Below are 10,084 nucleotides of genomic sequence, written 5' to 3' on the forward strand. Positions count from 1 at the left end.
GTTCACGGACTATCACCGTGTGAGAGACAAGTTTTACACATCAAGAAATAATGTCCACTTTGGCTCCAATTTCACTCGTACCAGCAGCGGGAGACAAATGGACAATGCTCCAGGGTTCAGTAGAGAGGTCACAGAGCTATTCTGTATCATTGGTGCAAAGGATTTGCTTTATTTTCCAACTGAGACGCCAGCGAGCTGAGATGAATAATTAACAGCTGGTAATATGGAAACCTATCCGCCAGAGAGGAACTGAAAGTGAAGCTCTCCAAAGTGTTCTCAGGAGCTGACCATGACACATTGGCAAGATAATCATAAAGGATTGATTTTCAATCAGATATGCTGTGATATTTGGTGGAGGATTGAGGGCAATTTCATGTTGATATTTTTTCCTTCTGGCCTGTGAAATGTCAGGCATGACAAATTTAGGCAGAGGCCCTGAGGTCTCTCGTGTAGTAGACTCAATTAACGTCAACTTCTGTGAGAAAAAAACCTGATGGATTCATATTTTTGACAGTGTTATTACTGGAAAATGATTTTGATCACATAGAAACTCTGATGTAGCTGCTGTGTGAAGGATAAACAGAGCAATCAGAGAAAGAACAAGCTGAATTATATTTTGAATGGTAAGCTCTTACTGTATTAAATTGAATTGAGATGTTGCAGAAGAAATCCTTCCCAACAGTCTTGAACATGTGGGTCAGCATGCTACATATGTAGCCTCAGCTAACCCCGATAGAGTATCAGTGTAGTGTTTGTGTGACATGCTGTGTGGCTCCCTCATTAAGGAGGCGGATGCAATGAAATCTGGATGGATGGAAAAGATTGGATCTTGTTTTCCGGTTTATGCAACTGCAATGTTGATGCCATGTTGAAGAGATAATCAGATAAATTTGGATTCTTAAATACTGCAACCCGCAGTTTTTAAAGAGCCTCTATTTTTAGAAGTTAACTCAGTCCTGTCAAGTTTTCACAAACAATCTTGAACTATGAATGGATTTTCTATAAAACACATGTAATAAATTACTTTCTAATATTTGGCTTGGCAGTATACTGTAGGGTCGGCTACAGTTCAGTTGTATTTCCATAAAGGATTATGGGATGATAGAACAAGTTCGCTCAGCAAAAATGTAACCACAAATATCCTCAGGTCATGAGTCACCTAACGAGTAAAGAGGATTTATGACTTCTGGGCGTCATCTTCTGTTGCTTTCTTTTCCTGTGCCACAACTGAAACAGGCTGGTCTGGTAAAACATGTCACTGAGTTTGTTAAAGATGTAAAGATGTTAATTGCGGTTAATGTTTTAATGTTTATAGCAGTATGCCAACAAAATGATCTGCATATCTGACATGAGGATCACAATAACAATATTGATCACAGGGTTCATATGGGTGCCTAAAATCGTTGAAAGCGCTTATTTCCCCCCTTTTTCCTCCAAATGTAACAATGGTCATTATGGGTTAACCGTTCCATTTCAGTTTCATCAGACCACAGAACATGTCTCCAAAAAGTCCTTGTCCCTGTGTGCATTTGCAAACTGTAATCTGTTTTTTTATGTTGCTTTTGGAGTGATGACTTGGTAAAGGACTCATTTCACTGAGGATAATGACACTTTCTCAACCAGCTTCAACCAGCATCTTCACAAGGTCCTGTGCTTTTGTTCTAGAGTTGATACGCACATTTCACACCAAAGCACTTTCATGTCTGGGACACAGAACCCATCTCCTTCCTGAGTGGTATGATGGCTGGACATTCTTGAGGAGGTCCACAATTCTCTTCCTGATATCTTGGCTGGTTTCTTTGGATTTTCTCATGATGTCACACAAGGAAGCAGTGTGTTTGAGGTGTGCCTCAAAACACATCCACAGGTGTGCCTCCAGTTAACTAAAACGTTAGTATATGCAAACTTCTGACTTTGGAGAAAGCAATAAAAATTCTGTAAGAAGAAGTATGTTGGTTTCATGTGGACCAAATGTTGCACCTACTAACTTCACTTACCATACAGCCAGCATGTAAAAAAAGTAATGCAACCAACACTCCGAAAACAAGCCCACTTCTCTCTGCATTGCCTCTTTCAGTCCTCTCTCAACCTGCAACTTGATAACCTTCAGCAGCAGGAGGAATGCTTTTATCTCCTCGGGGGGGGGGGCTCCTTTCCCACATTAACATCCCTTTTGCCCATTCGTTTCCCACCTGCTTGCCTCTCCTTGTATCCCCATTCACAGCTGTTACCCATTATCTTCCTGCGTACCTGACCCCTAAACCTCCATCTTTCCACCGTGGCACCTTTGTGGCAGCGACATCTGAACCCTGTGATCTTGTTAAATGTGCCCTTTCTTACACAATTTCTACATTGGCTTCAGCAACTGAATCCATTCTGTATCAGCCTTGTAGATTGGGGGGGGGGGTCACAGAAACTTTAGTGGCAAGAGAATGAATTTTCTTGCAAGTGTAGGTTGAACAGAGAGAACAGGTATGAAGGGGCCTTTGTATCAGATGCATCTGCTCCACCCATCATACAGTAATTTAAGTAAGATAATCATTGCTAAAAGGCTCAGCGTGTGGTAAAATATATGCTTTTGCATTTTCTCTTACTTTTCTATAACACCCTCTAAATACAGTAGAGCACCACGTCTCTTGATACCAGTATTTGGTTGCCTGATAAAAATGAGAAAAGGGAGGAAATTGCAGCTTTAGCATCTTCTAAAAAGATTAAATCCCAGAAAGTTGTAAACACAGGATATTGAAGAGGTTCACGTCTCATGAGTTGTCTGTTTGTGTGGTGTGGGGATATTCTCTTTTTCTGAAGTTGTTGACGGCTTAGGGTTGTTGTTTGCATGTAAATCCGAGAATTTACAGTCAAACCACCATCTGGTAGATGGCTACACCACTAACATGCAAAACCAACGCTTTCATGTGTATGCTCTGTTGGGATCTCTAGGCAAATGTTATTTGTAATGCAAAGGCTTGCACCCAATTCTCACATGGGTGAAATCACAACAGCCGCTGTGTTGGAATAGACACTTCCAGACTTTGCATACAATCCAACAACAGAGCGGGGCAGGTGTACTAAAAGGCATACTGAATCTAGAGCTTATTTTAGATATGATAGTCTTTCCATTGAAACAGGATTTATAGTGCATATGTCCTATGACACACGGACTTCAGTGTTATTACTTGAACTGCAGCTGAGAGGCTCAGCACTTAATGAGCGAGATACAGAAGGTGCTGCTTGTCAGTGCTAATGGCTGTTTTCACTGTGCAGCAGACCATGGGCTACACGGGTCATTCTTCAAATATCCTGCCAGCATTTGTTGCCAAGCACCCCTTGCGTTACTCATAACACATGACAAAATAATGGTCGAATAGGGCCAGTTAGCTTGACCAAAGACAGTATGGACTGAGGGTGAATGATGAATCAGCAGCTGGGTATTGATCTTTACCATTACCAGATATGGGTTTACGCAGTGGAGCAAGCGTGGACTAAAGCACCTCTCAGTCACTTATATGGACCCTGTCCAGTTGCACTTAATGGCTACACAGCACATGAAGAAGAGGAACTGTCGAGCTTAGCTAGGCAGTGTGGCTACCTTTGTTTTCTTCCTTTTAGCTTTTTGATTGCTGCTCACAAACAAGATCCGTAGTTTCATTTCTTCACCATGTCATCCATATGTTTGGGGCCTTTTAAAAACAAACCCTCCTCTACCGTGATGCTCAATCTCTTGTAGGTGGTTTCTTTCAACTGTTTCTACAGGGCAAATAACCACAGGGATGCTTTACGTTTCCACATGTGGGCTTCATATGGGTCACACTTAACTGGGTGCTTTAAAATCACCCATGACTGATAGTGAGTTATGCCCTCTACAGAGCAGGCTCTTGTTCTCTGAGAAGGAATAAATAAACACGGTTCAAAGGTTAGATCTCCCAGTGTAAGCATCTGGTCTGGTCTAGACAAGACGTAACTGCAGTGTCTGAATTTTCTTAATTAAAAATAGCATCAAGGAATTTGGAGGCTTTTTCTCCACTTAAAGAAAGTGAGCTATTTTTATGTTTTATATCAGAGGTAAAGTTAGAATGTTTGGTTAATACAAAGATATTGTCAGGGTTTCTGTAACAGTTAAATTCATCATAAAAGGCAAGATTTGTGAGCCTGCTCTGTAGAAAAAAAATAAGGTCAGTGCTTTCTCTTCTACATCCATATTGTATAAGAAGTTGGAGAGCCGCATTCTTTCTAATTGTGACTGCAGGTGATTGCAGTCAAGTAGTTGAGAAAATGATACTACTTCTCACTTGATCCTCAAAATGTTCATTGTTTAAAGCTCCTGTGAGGTCTTCTAGCTGGATATAAAACAGACTGAAACTAATGCTGATGCTTCTTTCTTACCAAGGCCGCTGATAAAGGGGAGAGCCTTATGGGGCCCAGCCAGATGGGCGGCCCACGGAGCTCAGGAAAATCATGGTCTATTGTAAAGTTAATCTGTGATAACCATATTTTTCACTTGACCTGAATAATAACCACTCTTATCAAAGGAACAATACGTGAATTTGAATAGTTGTATGCTGTAGTACAGAATAGGCTTTTAAAAAGGTGACCAATGTTCTTTAAACAAATGACCTTTTTTTTGGTAATTCTAACAATGTGGTGGGAAAATTGACCCAAACAATTTAACAGCTAAGCCATGATGTGCACAGATGTCAGGATACCAGAGAATAGAATAGAAGCAACTGTAATAACCTGAAGGGAAAAATAGTAAATAATTTCAAAATAAAGCAGAAATTTGGCAAAAATGGGCAAAAATGAGCATAAACAAGTGGTGAAAAGTGGTTAAAGAGTAACAAAAATGGAGGACAAGGTGGTTTAAAGAGGCAAAAGAAATGGAATAAAGCAGCGAATAAGGTTTAAGAAAGACAAAAATGGCAGAAATGAGCAGTAAAATTATAAAAAGTGGGTAAAAGCGACAAAATTGTGTTAAAAGTGGCAAAAATGGGCGGCTGGACTAGTAAGAGTTTAAAAAGTAGCAAAAATGATCTAAAAATTGCAAAATGGGTTTAATATGGACAAAAAGGGCAGAAACAATGATGAAAAGAGGTTAAAAGTGGCACAGATGAATAATTTAAACATCAGAACCATGTCAATGTTGAATCAGAGTGTTAAACTAGATGACGACGCAAGAAAAATCCAGACATGGTGGTCTTGTTGAATCGTGGGGTGTTTTGGACTCATTTTTGCTGACATCACGGGACAAGAGCGTTTACATTCCTGGCTTGCATAATCGGGTCAGATTTTTCACAATGAGCTGCGGCGGTGTAGTTGGGCTTATATCTGAGTGTTTTTAGTCTGAGCCAGCCTTAAGTTGCAGCACACTGACAAAGCAAGCCTTAGTTTACATTTTCTGCAGAAAAGACTCAAAATGAATGATTTAAGAAAGCAGGATGAGATTTACTTTGGAAAGCACTATCTACACATGTACAAGACAAAAAAGTTCCTCACAGGAGCTTTAGGGCCTGTGTCCACAGCTGTTGTGGTATTTTGTGATTTCCATGTATTTTCAATTTACTTTAAACACAGTGCTCTGCCTATGTACTATGGACTTCAGCCATTTAATATACAGGTACATCTAAAAAAATTAGAATATCGTGAAAAAGTGCAATATTTTTTGTCACTCTTTTCTAAAAGTGAAACCCATATATTATATAGACTTGTTACACATAGAGTGAAATATTTCAAGCCTTTATTTCTTGAAATGTTGATGATTATGGCTTTCAGATAAGAAAACCCAAAATTCAGTGTCTCAAAAAATTAGAATATTACATAAGATCAATATAAAAAGGATGTTTTAAACAGAAATTTCAGGCTTCTGAAAAGAATGTTCATTTCTATGCCTTCAATACTCGGTTGGACCTCCTTTTGCATGAATTACTGCATCAATGTGACGTGGCATGGAGGCGATCAGCCTGTGGCACTGCTCAGGTGTAATGGAAGCCCTGGTTGCTTGGATAGCAGCCTTCAGGTCATCTGCATTGTTGGGTCTGGTGTCTCTCATCTTCCTCTTGACAATACCCCATAGATTCTCTGTGGGGTTCAGGTCAGGTGAGTTTGCTGGCCAATCAAGCACAGTAACACCATGGTCATTGAACCAGCTTTTGGTACCTTTGGCAGTGTGGGCAGGTGCCAAGTCCTGCTGGAAAATGAAATCAGCATCTCCATGAAGCTTGTCAGCAGAAGGAAGCATGAAGTGCTCCAAAATGTCCTAGTAGATGGCTGCGTTGACTGTGGACTTCAGAAAACACAGTGGACCAACACCAGCAGATGCCATGGCAGCCCAAATCACCACTGTCTGTGGACACTTCATCCTGGACTACAAGCAACATGGATTCTGTGCCTCTCCAAGGTCCCAGAGTCTGGAGTCATAACCATGCACAAAAGAGAGTGATTTGAAAAGTTGCACTTTCTCTCTCCAACTAGGCACCATGACACATGAGCTTGTGCAGATAACCTAAATATATGAAAGGCTGTGCCAGGAGTGGATGGACCTATATGATACCAGCTTCGTCAACATCAGTGGCTGAGGACAAAATGATGTGAGTCTTTTTGAGAACAAAGTTTCCAGGTATAAAATGCTGATTTTAGGGAAGGATTCTTTCACATTTTTTTATTTTTTCTTGGTGATTTAACCATGAATAATGTAAAATATATATTGAATTAGAAACACTCTGGTCATACATTTAACCATTTCATTGCAAAATGGATAGACAGTTTACTTGGTGGAGAAGGTTCTGCTCAAAAAATGCTCAGAAAGATGAGTTCAAAAGCAAGTAGTAGCATGAATCTGAATATGAGGGTGCAACAGGCTTTATGCTATAAAGGAGGAGGCTGGGGTGGAGGAGGTAAAGTTTTGCCAGCAGCAGCAGTTTGGTGCATCAGCATTCATGCACGCAGAGATTAGTGAGAAGAAAGTCATATTTAAATACGCTGCTGTGTTGAGAGAAAGAGCTGTGATTAGTTGTGGGAGCTGGGAGGCGGTAATTAGGATTGGCTGGCTGTCAGCTGATTATGGTTGGGCGTACAACAACTGTTCCTGCATGAAATAATGCTGAGCTTCATGTACACAACATTATTTAAAAACACCATCATACTACCAAGAGATTAAGTCAACTGGGAAACCTTGCAACAATAAACGCTGGTGAGAAGTACTCCAAAACTGAAGTTGTTGGAGCTGCAGAGGACCTAAATGACTCCATTTCTACTTTAGGTCTTATTCAATGCTTCATGATGCGTATTGTTTGAAAAATGGTCCTGTTTAGAGTAATAAAAGCAAAGCAAGTTATGCTTTAGAGCGTAGTTTCCTGTGACTGTTTTCTATCGTCATATATCAACTAGAGTAGAGTTATTATCTGCATCCACTCCAAATTTGGTCACATGGGCCAACCATGATCTGAAAATGGAAGCTTCATAATGGTAGCAGCAGAATAGTTTAGTCATTGGCTACGTAAAAACATCAAACATGAAATAACATCTTTTACTCGTGAAAAACTGGAACTTTACCAACTCAAAACTTGATGGTATGTATTTAAACATACAGCCAGTATGGTTCAGTCTTACTGTGCTTTACACAGCTGTCAGTGAAATTGGAATCATACCAAAAGATCCAAAAAATCCTATATTTGCTGTGTAACAGAGAGAGATTGAAAAACTGCCAGCCTGCCAGGCTGGTCAGATGCCAAAACAGCCCCTTGGTCTTGAGTTATGTCTTAAGCCTCTGGTCCCATAACTTTCCTAATTAGGCCATTACTGTATGTTGTGGAGGCAGTGGGATGTGAAGTACAGATCTCCTTTTGACCCTGAGGGCAAAGGGACTGTTTGGCTAGTTGGCTGCCTACTTAGAAAAAGTCTCAAAGCAGCACGTCATCTGTGATGTTGTTTTAATTGATGTAAACCCCATTTTTAAAGGATCCTTTACACTTTTCCTCACTTCTAAGAACTGCAGCCTTAGAAGTAAGGAAAAGTGAGACTATAGGTAGCAACTGTAAACCTTATTACCTCTCAAAAACAGTGAGTTACAATTCTTTGAGTTTCCCACCAGCATATCTCCAGCATGCCGCTTCTTGTTCAGCTTACAACGTGTCTTGGTCTGAGTTCTTTAATAAATCTCAGGGGGATAACCAATCAATCAAGCCGTATTTGTGTTGTGGTAAAGTTTATTTATGAACTACCTTTATGGAGTCAAAGGTGCCGAACAAGTCAATGGAGCAAAATAAATGAAACAGACATACTTCAATCAATAGAGAGACACTGAGACATCGATAGCAGGCCTGTCATTACAAATAGGATTTGAGACACTTTAAAACAGTCTGAATGGCTGACTAACCAACCCAGCAAGGCAGCAGTGGATCATTGCAACTGAGGGGCAAAGGCTTTGTTAATAATTCTCTTAAAGTTTGATCTGTAAGCAGCAAGAGCAGCCAGGATATGATACTTACAACTGCTATGTGATCTTATAGTAATTCAATCAGCCGTAATTAAAGATAGGACTGAATGCTGTTGTATTTTTGTCCTCTGAGAGAGGTTGGACTGCAGGAAATTAAGGGCTGTTTTTTAAATTTGCTCTACAGTTTATATTGATATGAAAAGCCAATAGTACCATGCAATAAAGAGCCTTCCTGAGTGTTGTTGAGCTAATTTGTGTGAGACTTGACTGGGATACAAATAAGGACCACAACTGCAGATGTTCATTTTATTTAGTACCAAAAGTTTGGTGATGCATGCAACTCCCAGCTTTATTCATTTAGCATGTAAAAGATATATTTGTGCCACATTCATCCTCAAATATCCAGAATCCAGTGGATCCAAGTGAAAGGAAAAAATCCATCTACTTCAAGTACATACAACCTTACCAGCATAAAGCATGCACAATCACCAAATTAGGGTCCAGTGTGTCATCTGTGCTCATTGCAGCTTAATTTGTCCGATGAAATACCTAAAATCCCTCAAATCCAGGGATTAACCTGTGGACAATTGAGATTTGCATTACAGCCACACATCCGTGATCAACTGAGATGATGAGAGCCATAAGTCTCCTCTTCCCCCTAAGAGGCTTATATATCATGAAGGTTATTTAAGTCCTCATCTGTCTGGATATTTATGGATTTTGCAGTATAACTGAAGCATGAGGTGAAGGGCGAAGGTTTCTCTCAAGGGTAAATGATAAGGAAAAACAAATAGAGCTGTTACAGTGTAGTTGATGGAAAAGTTAAGCACCTATTAGGGCTAACATCACATATAGCTGATGAAAAGGAAATCCTATAACAAGTGTAAAGGGAAAAGGGATGGTTGGAAATACTGGAAGTCACTGACTGATCTGACCTACACATATCAGAACATTTCACTCTCTAAATATTTCAGTGAAATTACATCAAAAATGTTTTATATTTTCCTCTGCTGTATCTCAACAAAAGCTGCAGAGCATTTAACAGCGACAGCAACCAAAGAGTAAACAGTTGTGTGTCCTTCAGACCTTGTAAATGTGTTAACTTGTGTCTGTTTACTCTCTTTTGCTAATCAGGAATGTGTGAAATTGTAAAGCAGACATAATGGGTGAAGTGGAAGGCATACTCCTCCAATACCCATCATAACCAAAAGATTAATACACAGGCTTATATAAGAATTTGTATTGAAAGTTAACAGGACTTTATTGATAGATGACATAAAAATAATAAAACATTAACACATTTTATTTTGCATAAAAAATATGGTTGAAGTGCTAGAAAATTATAGTAACATCATGTGTTGTCTGGGTTATTCAGTGTTGTTTTACAATTGAGATCAGTCAAGGGACTTCGTTAACTCTAGTACAATAGCCAGGCCTGACCACAGATTTGGTCGGGCCCCTGAAAAACCCAGAGAATGAGTCCTCCCCAGGTCTGACTTACTGATGATATTGATGTGTTGTGGATCAGTAGCATTGGTGCCAAAGTCCTGGCAGACAGTTACTTCATTTTGAGCTGAAAAGTTGGTCAAACTGTAATCGCGATCTGATGAAATTATTTATTCCTGCTATTTTTTTTTCCAAACCCATTTTACTCTT

The sequence above is a fragment of the Cheilinus undulatus genome, linkage group 1 (assembly GCF_018320785.1).
Source record: "Cheilinus undulatus linkage group 1, ASM1832078v1, whole genome shotgun sequence".
NCBI lineage: Eukaryota > Metazoa > Chordata > Actinopteri > Labriformes > Labridae > Cheilinus > Cheilinus undulatus.